We start from the raw sequence: 12,279 nt of genomic DNA, 5'->3' as shown, positions 1-12,279 counted from the left end.
ATTATGTTATACAAGACCTGATTTAAGTACAGCCGTTAATTTTTTAAGTCGTTATTGTGAAAAGAATAACACAGAACTTTGGAAAAGTCTGAAGAAAGTTTTAACGTACCTAAAGAGTACAGTTGATTTAAAGTTATCTTTTCAGAAAAACTCAAATTTTATTGAAATTGTTTATATTCCCTCAGGTAAACAAATCGCATATACGCTAACTAAACCATTACCAGCGTAACGTTTTTGTGATTTGCGAGATCAAATGAATTTTATAAACTGAAAAATTGAATGAAATGGATCTCATTAAAAATCAAGCGGCTGTCCCAACTTTTAGTTTCTCTGTTGTTATTTATTTATTTTTATGATTTGAAATGAAATTGATTAACGTAAATTATAGTTTATACAGTCTGATTGGGTTTTTGTGGGTTTTCCCCAATCCGTGCAACAAATGTTGGACTTATCTTAAGTAAACTATAAAGAATATATATATACTATTTTTGTGGAGGTATGTGGAAATATCACATCATTAAAGGTAAAAACAGTAAATATACATATCGAATATCGATATTTTTGGCATTTCTGGATTATACGGCCTTACTTTTTCTTTTTTACTTTTTGTCCTTTTTCTACTTGGTTCCTTAAACAATAAACACGCGTGTCTGCTATAAATTAAAATATCCTCAACAAAGTGTTTTCTGTCTTTGTTCCTACTGGAAATATACAAAACGAGAAATCAAGACAAACCAAGGAGATATTAAGGATTAATATCTGTGTTCCACTACCTAAAGGCTCTGCGGATTGATCTGCTTTCTACACATTTTCTACAACTACAAATAAAGATCAAGTAGTCAGTACAAGTAGCTTGGCATATGAATCACTTTTGAACTACGAAGTAGTCAAAACTAATAATGAATATAGAGAAATGGCTGTATTATCTCAACTATCAAAGAACTTTCCTTCACAATTTAAGTCACAGCTCTCAAGCTTATGCACCAAATACATTGATATGTTCGGATTGGAGACAGAACCAATCAGTACAATTAATTTCTACAAACAGAAACTGAGATTAAAGGATAATGAACCAGTATACGTCAAAAATTATATAAGCCCACACAAGCAGGTGAACGAGATACAGAGGCAAGTCGGAAAATTGATCACCGACGGAATAGTCGAACTTTCTGTATCTGAATATAATAGCCCATTATAACCTGTCCCTAAAAAATCATCTCCCGCTTGAGATTCAAGGAAATGGCGATTAGTGATTGACTATCGTCAAATAAACAAAAAATTATTGTCCGATAAATTTCCACTCCCTTGATAAACTAGTGCGAGCAAAATATTTTTCGTGTCTTGACATTATGTCAGGATTCCACCAAATTGAACTCGAAAAAAGTTCACGAGGTATAACGTCATTTTCAACGAGCAATGGCTCGTATCGTTTCACGCGATGACCTTTCGGTTTGAAAATGGCGCCTAATTCATTTCAAAGGATTATGACTATTGCATTCTCTGGATTAGAAGCTTCACAAGCATTCCTTTATATGGATGACTTAATAGTTATAGGTTGTTCCGAAAAACGCATGTTTAAAAACATAACAGATGTTTTTGAGAAATGCAGGAAATTCAACCTAAAGTTACATCCAGAAAAATGTTCGTTTTTTAAGCATAAGGTGACTTTTATTGGTCATAAATGCACAGAAAGAGGAATACTTCCAGATGAAAAGAAATATGACGTCATCATGAATTACCCAGTACCGCACAATGCGGACAGCGGTAGACGTTTTGTACCTATTTGCAATTACTATAGACGATTCATTAAAAACTTCGCCGAATATTCCCGGCACATAACAAGATTATGCAAAAAGAATGTTCCCTTTAAATAGATAGTTTAATGCCTAGACGAATTTCAATATTTAAAAAACAAACTACTGGAACCAACACTGTTACAATACCCCGATTTTAATAAAGAATTCTGTATAATTACGGATGCGAGCAAACAAGCATGTGGAGCGGTTTTAACTCAAAACCATGATAAACTCCCACATTCCATTGCTTATGCATCTAGATCATTCACTAAAGGAGAAAGTAATAAGTGTATTACTGAGCAGGAACTAGCTTAATAAACTGGGCAATATTAAATTTTAGACCATATATATATGGAAAACATTTCATAATAAAAGCTGGCCATAGACCTTTAATATACCTCTTCTCAATGATCAATTCCAGATCTAAACTGACACGTATGAGTTTCGAATTAGAAGAATATGATTTCTCAGTTGAATACTTAAAGGGAAAATACAGCTATGTAGCTGATGCGTTATCGCGAATAACCATCAAAGACCTACAAAATATAACTGGCAATATCAATAAAGTCACTACAAGATATCAGAATAGTCAGAAAATCCGCGAGGAAAATAAAGAAAAAGAATTGCCCACACAATCTTTAGATACAGCTTTAAGGCCCAACGTATATGATGTCATAAACAATGACATGAAGTAGTGACATTGCATGTAATAGAAATGCTATGTTTATTTAAGCATGACAGAAAAATTACAGCAAGATACGATGTTAGCGATTTATATACCAATGGAATCCTTGACTTAGGTAAATTTTTCCAAAGGCTTCTACTGCAAGCCGGTATACATAAAATCAGCCCACTCAAAGTGGCACCGTGGGAAAAAATCTTTGAATATACATCAATAGATAATTTCAAATTAATGGGCAATAAAATATTGAGAACATTAAGAGTAACGCTACTCAACCCGGTGACCCCAATAGATAAACAAAAAGATAAAGAAGCCATTCTGTCTAACTTCCATAACGATCCCATACAAGGAGGTCATACTGGCACTTCAAAAACTTTAACAAAAATCAAAAGACATTATTTTTGGAAGAATATGAATCGTGACATCACTGAGTACATACAAAAATGTCAAAAATGCCAGAAAGCTAAAATAACTAAGACCCCACTAACGATAACAGACACACCCATAAATGTTTTCGACAGAGTGATCGTGGACACTATTGGTCCACTACCAAAATCAGAAAATGGCAACGAGTATGCAGTCACTTTAATATGTGACTTAACTAAGTATTTAGTTGCCATAGCTGTTCCAAATAAGAATGCTAATACTGTTGCTGAAGCAATATTTGAGTCTTTTATCCTGAAGTACGTTCATTACGGACATGGGAACAGAATACAAGAATTCAATTATAGACAATTTGTGCAAATATTTAAATATTAAAAATATTACATCTACAGCACACCACCACCAGACAGTTGGAACAATAGAAAGAAGTCACAGAACTTTTAATGAATACATACGATCTTATATATCGGTTGATAAAACTGATTGGGACGTATGGCTTTAATATTTTGTCTTTTTTTTCGACACCCCCTCTATAGCACATAATTATTGTCCATATGAGCTAGTATTTGGTAAAAGAAGTATAGCATAGATGGCATTAAAACAAAATATATAATATAGATGATTATGCTAAAGAAAGTAAATTTAGATTAGAAGTAGCATTAAAAGAGCTAGGAAAATTATAGAAAAGCATACAAATAAAAACAAGTTACTATATATATAGGTAGTAGGAGATAAAGTATTATTAAGCAACAAAACAGGTCATAAGTCAGATTAGAAATATACTAGTCCGTATAAAGTAACGGAAATAGGAGATAGAAATAATGTTATAATAGTTAATGATAAAAACAAAAAACAGATAGTTCATAAGGATAGACTAAAACTTTTTATTTCATAATCTCACTTAGTATGGCCATACATAGATAATAACATATATATATAAATATTTTTGATACATATATATTTTTTATCATTTTATTTTCTTTATCGTTATTAAGTACAATCTCAAACACAAAAAAAACGTTTAATTTTAAAGATAATAAGAATTAATATAACTTCATGAAATTACGTTATTTTTCAAAAGGAGGGAGATGTAATGTATGCCCATATGCGTTCTTATCACATAATATAAATAATTAGCCAAAGTCATAACACTTTGTTGTTATGCCAATAATATACATAGGGCATTGCCTTTGTCACTCAGCGAAAGCGTTCCAAGTGCCCATTTCAAATGCAAACGTAATATGATCTGCACTCTTAGCATACCGCGCTTAGAGCCGAGTCAGCATGGTTCCCATACTGACCGCTTATATAAATATGCGTGTGCATAACTCTCTCTCTCTGCTAGTTTTACATTTTGTTACTTTATTTATATATAACGGGTGTTTTTTTTTAGAAGTATAGAACTTTAAGTTGTAATAAAACAACGATGGATTATTCGATTGATATGAATTTTTTTTTTATTCGAAAGTGTCCGTTGGGCGAAGTCAGTATTGCACGTTGGAATCACAGCGACTATGTCATCCGCATATTCTGCCAGAAATGCGCTGTCAGACATTTCTGTGCTGAGGATATCGTCAGAACTGATATTGACTATCTATTAGCCGCAACAGGCATGCTGTGATATGGAAATGTCTGTTTAGCGAATCAATCATGTACCAGTACTGCATTAACGACGTCCTGTATTGCACCGATTGTGAATTTTCCTGGTCGGAAAACGTATTGCCTGCGGGGGAGGACCTTGATCAGTTTTTCCAGTAGCTCCAACTTGCAGATAGGCTTGGTAGTGTTCACTGTAGCGTATTGTTTGAGAGTTTGCATAATGCTTTTGCTAAGCTTTTCCGACTTACTTCCCTTTAATAACTCGAGAAGCAAATCCCACGATTAAGTTTTCCTAAGTAAGCGCATAGATATATCGGTCTAGTCAGGCTACAAGTTTTTTCAAGCTCCTTTAACACCTCGGCACTACTCCTGCTTTTTGCGGGCTTGACCAATACAGCTTCTGATACGAACTTTGTAATTTTCCTTTCTTCCGAGTCACTGTTTAACATCCGTCCTCCTTTTTTTTACTTTTTGGCTTTTTAGATACCTTGTGCTCGGCCGGCCTAGAGGTAGTCCTCTTTTTGTGGGACGAATCTGGTGTGCCAGTTTCCTCTTCCCATTGGCTGGCTTTGTCTGCCAGTTTCGATTCCTTGACTCTTGCTTTCCTTGTGCTCGGCCGGGCTAGAGGCAGTCCTCTTTTTGTGGAACGAAAATGGTGTTCCAGTTTCCTCTAACCATTGGCTGGCTTCGGCTGCCAATTTCGATTCCTTTTGGCAGTCAACATACTTTTGTTGTAATTTGGGACGATATCATGGAGCTCTCTCAGTTCTGACGCTCCTTTAAGATTCATACTAATGTTTCGCTGCTTTAGCATCGCAAGCTTCAGCCTATCATAGGTCTGACAACTTGGAATAAAGCAGGGGTTTTCTGATTTTCGTGCTGTATTGCCGTAGTTGGATTTGGTTGTTCCTCGGGATTAACATCTTGCGCTATGTTTCCCTATTTTGTAACGCCTTGAACTGACGACCTCGTATTTTTTCTTCTCTATTGATATGCTTCTCTATCTTCTTCTTGGGTTTTATTTATGTTTTGCATGCTGTATGGATGTTAAGCAGGAGTTTTCTCTACTGCACCTATACCATCGGCTCAACGATGATGTAGTTAAAACATATTTAAAGACTTGCCAAGTTTTAAAACGATGGAGGTAACTTCAGCCTTAGCCCAGCAACCATTTAGCAAGGGTTTCAACCTGGGTATTTAGGTGTTGGAATGCCCTTGTCATCAGCGGGGCACCTTCTGTAGTGTCTGCCGATCTGAAGAACTTTCCAGTCACTGATATGGTACGGATGCAAACCGGATATTGATTTTAAAATCCAATAATTGTTCTCGTCCAATTACCATTACCATTTATACGCAACTTCACCACGGTATAAACTCTTTTCCTAACTTGAGAATTGGACTCGCCAATACCACGTATGCTGATACACGCCTTTTCTTTACGGATCTGTAAGCGGTGAGCAAAGTCCTCTGTTATGGAGTAAGTTTGGGACCAAGAGTCAAGAAGTGCTCGTGCCATAATATATTCACCATGTTACGATCGACGCACAGTGAGCGATTTGGCCTCGCTAGCGGAATTTATTTTAAACTTTCAAATTTAAAAAAGCGTTGATATTTTGACAGCAAATCGGTAACAGACGCTTTGATTAAATTTATCGAAGCTTTTTAAAAGCTCTACGATCAGCTGATCAAAGGACGTGAACGGACAAACACACCATATGATTTTGCAAAGAGCTTTACAAAATTCTTTCTTTTTGCGCGCATTGATTTTTAGTTCCTCGGAAACTTACAATTTTAATTAAATTAATGAAAAGTGTGTCTTTTCATTATCTTCAAGGTGTGTATTAAAAAAAATTAATTTTTGTGAACGGTTTTCATAAAACGTAGTATTAGTTTAGTGTATTTACAACTGGCCCGGATTAGCGTACACCTGTCTTTCGTAGAGTCGAACTTTCCGGATTTAAGTGGATTTAGTCTAACTCTTTTAGTAGCTGAAAGTGTGAATCAGTGACGCCTGCTAGCCTTCTAACTATATTAATTTAATTAGGCAAAATGTCGGTAGCTAAAAAAGATATTTTTTTAGTTTGGCACTCAGAAGTCATCCCAACCAAGAAGTTTGTTGTCTTTTGAAAAACATTAAATAAACTCTGAAAGGGCAGTGCGAGATTGACAGAAAGGCTACTAGAAAGCTTATAGTAAAGTGGAAAAACTTCGGAAGAAATAGGGATTTTTCGAAACCAAAAACCAGGAATAGCAAGATACACCGCTGGTAATTATGAAAACCTCTTTGAATATTGCGTATAAAGTCTTCATGCCTGGATAAGATTTTTGCACATTGCATGTAGAATTCCGAAACAGAAATGGCAAGCTCGTGATGTTCACAAGGATGTTGTTAATAAAAATAAAAGAACTATTCAGCAGAAGCTGAGGGAAGAAATGCCTTTGCTGGTAGATTTACCAATTGCTGCTGCTGTCAAAGAGAGTAAATAAACAAGAGTTTGAGTTTCAAGAAATATCGTTTTTTTACTGGCCTAAATAACTAAATTAGTAAAAGTTATAATAGGTTATGGGCCCAGGAACGTTTTGTTCAGTTTAAAGTAAAAGAAAAAAGTAAATTTTTCTCGATTACGATGGATTTGGCGAAGCACGTTACGAAGCTCTCAGGAGCGACCGATTGGCCGATTTGGAAAAGAAAAATTAGGGACCTAATAGATTATCACGACGGAGCTCTCGACGCGTTGGATGGAAAGATCGTCAAACCGGATCCATTGCCAGAAGGTGCCCCAGCAGCAGATGAAAAGCAGCACAAGGAGAAGAGCGACTTTTTTTGTAAGGCCAACAGCTATGCAAAATCCATGATTACCATTGCGGACAGCACATGATTCGTGGGAAGCCCTGAAAAATCAGTTTGAAGCAACAGCGAAGGATCAGGTATTCAGGATATGCAACGAGTTTTTCGCTTTCTCTTGGAATCCAGGTAACGATGTATCAACCCACATAGCAAAATTGCGTAGTCTATGGAACGATTTAAATCAAGCTTTGAAGGCTAAAAATGAAACTGAGCTGCCAGATTTAATACTTTTTTGTAAAACGCTACATATTTTGCCAAAAACCTTTGAAACGTTTCGTCAAAGTTGGATGCTTTTAACAAAAGAATAAGAAAAGACTTTCGACGAATTAACTAATCAAATTGCCATGTTTGAGAGAAATTTTAGAACAAAAGAAACTGACGAAAAGGAAAGCCAGGAGGCTTTTTCTACCACAGCAAAAAAGGAGCATCGCCAGGATTCAGGAGCATCTGGTCGGAGATTCGATACCTGCCGCTACTGCAAGAAAAAGGGGCACTGGATCAGGAACTGCATAAAATGGAAGAGGGATGGACGTCCGAAGCCGAACTACCAGAATGCTGAACAAGGAAATTGTGCAGAACCAACGTTAACTCTCGTCTCAGTCCACAATGGCGTGTTGCAGCTGAGGCAAACTCAGAGGTCGCCTGGTGGATAGACAACGGTGCAACAAAACACGTTGTGAAGACTGCGAAATATTTCGAGCATTTTGAGAAGTTTGAGAATCCGAGTTAGATCAGAGCAGCTGGAAATAAAACCTTGTCAGCTTTGGGCCAGGGCACAATCAAAGTCAAAACGATTGTCAATGGAAAAATTCTTTTTCTTTCTTTGAAAAATGTATGGTTTGTTCCCAATATAACGAAGAACCTGTTTTCAGTTTTGGCTGCCCAAGACAATAATCCAAATAGTCGTTTTGAGTCGTCATCAACCGAGTGCACCCTCAAAATAAACGACAAGATTGTCCTCGTTGGAGCCAGAGACGTTGGAGGAGCACTCTACAGAGCAGCGATCGAGCCCATACTTCCAGAACGAAACGTCGATGTCAACGTCGCAACTTCAGGAACTTCAATTCTCCAACTCTACCACGAGAGGTGGGGACATCAGGACAAGAACCACATTAAGGACTTGCTCAAAAGAGAAATGGGCATTCAAGTCAAGCATGAGAGTAGCTTTTGCGAGCCTTGTATCCTGGGAAAGGCGCATCGATTGCCATTTGGAACGAGGAAACCACCAACGAAGCCAGGGGAACTGATGTCAGGCGATGTTTGCGGCCCATTTGAGGATTCTTTCCAGAAAAAGAGGTATCTGGTAGCTTTTAAGGATCATTTCACCAGGTTTCGATATGGGTACATCGTCAAGCAGAAATCAGAGGTCAAGGACGTGCTGCGACACATGGTTTCTCATGCCAAGCAACAAGGGCACACAATTCGAGAATTCATGAGCGACAATGGAGGAGAATTCGACTGTGCAGGAGTGAGAGAAAGGAAGCTGGTATAACTTTTCGACTCACCGCTCCGTATACTCCAGAACAAAATGGTGGTGTTGAGAGAGAGAATCAAACGATAGTCGAAATGGCGAGAACTTTCAAGTATTCTAATCCAGAAATAAAATTTCCAGAAGCAATTTGGGCCGAGTTGGTCAGCACAGCAGTCTACGTTCTCAATAGGACGGGCAAATCTTCGTTGAAGGGTCTGAGCCCTTACCAACTTTGGCTGGGCAAGAAACCAAGAATCAAACATCTTCGAATCGTAGGATCGACGTGCTACGTACACATTCCATGCCAAAAAAGGAAGAAGATGGACGAAAAAGCTGAAAAAGGGTACCTGGTGGGTTACGACGGCGATGAGAGATATCGTATTTACTTACCAGAGAAGCACAAAGTAGTCGTGTCGATGGACGTAAAATTTCAAGAGAAAATCAGCAATTGTGAACCAGGCGTCAACCTACCATTCCAAGATTTTGGATCCAAGAAAGTCGTAGAAGACAAGGAAGAAGAAGACGTAAGCTTGCACCAGAGCGAGGACGAGGATAAGGAAGAAGAAGACGCGGATTTGCACAAGAGCGAGGACGAAGACACACTTCAGGAGCAAGACTTGAAAGAAGACACAACCGAAACAGGAAGCGAAGACAATTACGAAACCGGAGTAGAAACAAGCTTTGACGAAGAAAACAACAAGAGAAAAATGCAATCAATGCGGTTGAGGAATCGTTCGAAGTTGAAGAGACCGGAGCATCTGGATGACTACGTAGCAGCATCCGAGAATTTCGTGCTGGAGAGTCCAGATTCCTTCCATGAAGCCATCAACAGCAACGTCGAGTGGAAAAAGGCAATGGACAGGGAAATTGATTCCTTACTTCAGAATGAAACTTGGGACTTGACAAGACTCCCCCGAGGATCGAAAGCACTTCCGTGCAAGTGGGTCTATCGAGTCAAAACCCACCCCGTCGGGGTGGTATCGACAAATACAAAGCTCGCTTGGTCATCAAAGGATTTGCCCAGAGACGAGGGATTGATTACGACCAAATTTTTATCTCTGTCGCAAGAATGGAAACAATGCTCTCAGTGTTGAGCGTTGCAGCCAAAAATCATATGTTTTTGGTCCAGTTTGACGTCTCGACAGCTTTTCTATACGGAGACTTTGGACGACAAGGAGATTTACATGCAACAACCCGAGGGATACGAGCAAGAACAGGGGATTGTTTGCAGATTGAAGAAGAGTCTCTACGGGCTTAAGCAAGGGCCGAGATGCTGGCAAGAACGCTTCGGAGGTTTCCTGCGGAAACACAATTTCAAGGTCAGCTAGGCAGATCCATGTCTCTACATCAGGGAAAGAAATGGCAAAAAGGTTCTACTCGTTGTTTACGTAGATGACGCACTCGCCGCAGCAACAGATACGCAAGATTTGGAAGAATTTTTGGACGAGTTAAAATCAGAGTTCAAAATTGTCTCAAACAAGGCTGAGTGCTTCTTGGGACTCGAAATCAAGAAACAAGAAAATGGACTAAAAATTAGTCAACACGGATATGCCACAAGGATTTTGGAGCGATTCAGATTCTCGGATTGCAAAGCTGTTTCAACCCCACTTCTCAAGAATTTGGAAATTACGTCAGCAGGGAAAGTATCAAAAACGACTGCGTTCCCTTATCGCCATGCCATCGGAGCTCTCATGTACCTCATGCTTGGAACTAGGCCAGACTTGGCTTTCAGCATCGGATTTCTTTCAAGAACGCTTGAAAATCCTACAAAAGAAAACATTGCACAAGTAAAGAGGGTTTTCCGTTACATTTCCGGAACAATCAACGTTGGGATAGTCTATCGGAAACAGAAGAAGGGAATCCTCGAATGCTATAGCGATGCTGACTTTGGTGGCTGCACGAAGACTGGGAGATCTACATCAGGGATCATCATCATGTTTGCCTCAGAAGCCATTTCATGGAAAAGTCAAAGGCAGGCCATGGTGGCCATTTCTACTACAGAGGCTGAGATTGTAGCAGCCAATGAAGCTGCAAAAGAAATAATTTGGCTTAAAAGATTGTTTCAGGAAATCGACAGATTGGACCGAGCCCCGATTCTCCAGGTCGATAATACTGCTGCCATAAGGCTGGCCCAAAACCCCGAATTCCATCGCAGAACCAAGCACATAGCCAACAAGCATTTCTTCATCAGGGAAAGAATTGCTGAGGGAGAATTTGGGACCGAACAAATCCCGACTGAGGAACAACTCGCAGATATGATGACGAAGTCGATCCTCAATACTCGTCTCCGGATTCTTTGCAACAAGATTGGACTCTACTGCTTTATATAGAGTCATAAAATTTTCAAGTTTGTCAATGGAATTGTTATTTTTGAATTCTCACAAGGGAAAGTGTTGAAGATAAATGTTTCAAATTCAAAAATACCCGCCAAGTCAGAGGGCGCTTTTAATATCATATCGATTGTATCGAATCAAAACATAAACACATAACCTAAAAGCTGTCAAAGAGAGTAAATAAACAATAGTTTGAGTTTCAAGAAATATCGTTTATTTACTGGCCTAAATAACTAAATTAGTAAAAGTTATAATATTTCGGACAACCAAATTTGGCTGCTCGTATAACAGGAGAAAGCTATAATTTATGAGAAAGCCATGATTTAATACATCGATTCAGTGTAGTTTTACGAGCACTGGCATGTTGCCACGATATAAACTTGGAGGCATTCCGGTCTTACGCATTGAAAACTGCCGAATTTTTTGTGAAATCATATCCCTAGTTTTATATGCCGACCCTTTGATAACTTCATTGTCAATAGGTCTCCAATTTCTTCTACAAAAACCACAATTATGGGCGATGATATTAAGAGTTGGTATTTAATAAAGCATCTGGAAATGCCTCTCTCTGATTCCGATGATTCTGTATAACATTCTAGCTTTTTGTAGAAAAAGTTTTTTTATGAAATTCGTTAATTGGAGTTAAAAGAAAATAAAAGTAAAACAAATTTGTTCAGTGAAAAAAAAACCGATTGAAGATATCTATTTTAGTTTAGAAATTAGTAATTAAATGCCGCTAGCGAGATCACCTTGTCCGGTGATGTCGCATGCATAACATTTGACGCGGAAGGCGGATCTTGATTTAAAGAAAGAGTTACCATCTCTTGGGGTGGTGGGAACGCTAAACTGTTCTCAGAAACTGTATTTCTATGCAGTAAAATGTTATGCGAGGGTCCATTAACTCGACATTTATTGAATTTGCATTTAATGACAGTTTTACATTTTCACGTACAATTGTTGCATAAAAAAGCTGATTTTACAAAGTACGGCTTACAATTCGCCGGGATTCACTATCGAACGAAAAACAAGAAAACGAGCTACGATTATGTGGCCTGCTTGATGTGACTTTATCTTGCTTTGGTTTCGTCGATTCTCCAGCAATGCTTATATCAGCGATTTAAAATTTTTGTTTTAAATCGGTCAGAAGTCAGAAATTTGCAACGCAA

The sequence above is a fragment of the Drosophila biarmipes genome, unplaced genomic scaffold (assembly GCF_025231255.1).
Source record: "Drosophila biarmipes strain raj3 unplaced genomic scaffold, RU_DBia_V1.1 ptg000017l, whole genome shotgun sequence".
In the NCBI taxonomy this organism is placed as follows: domain Eukaryota; kingdom Metazoa; phylum Arthropoda; class Insecta; order Diptera; family Drosophilidae; genus Drosophila; species Drosophila biarmipes.
The sequence above is the reverse complement of the archived record's forward strand: the minus strand, read 5'-3'. Positions refer to the sequence as shown.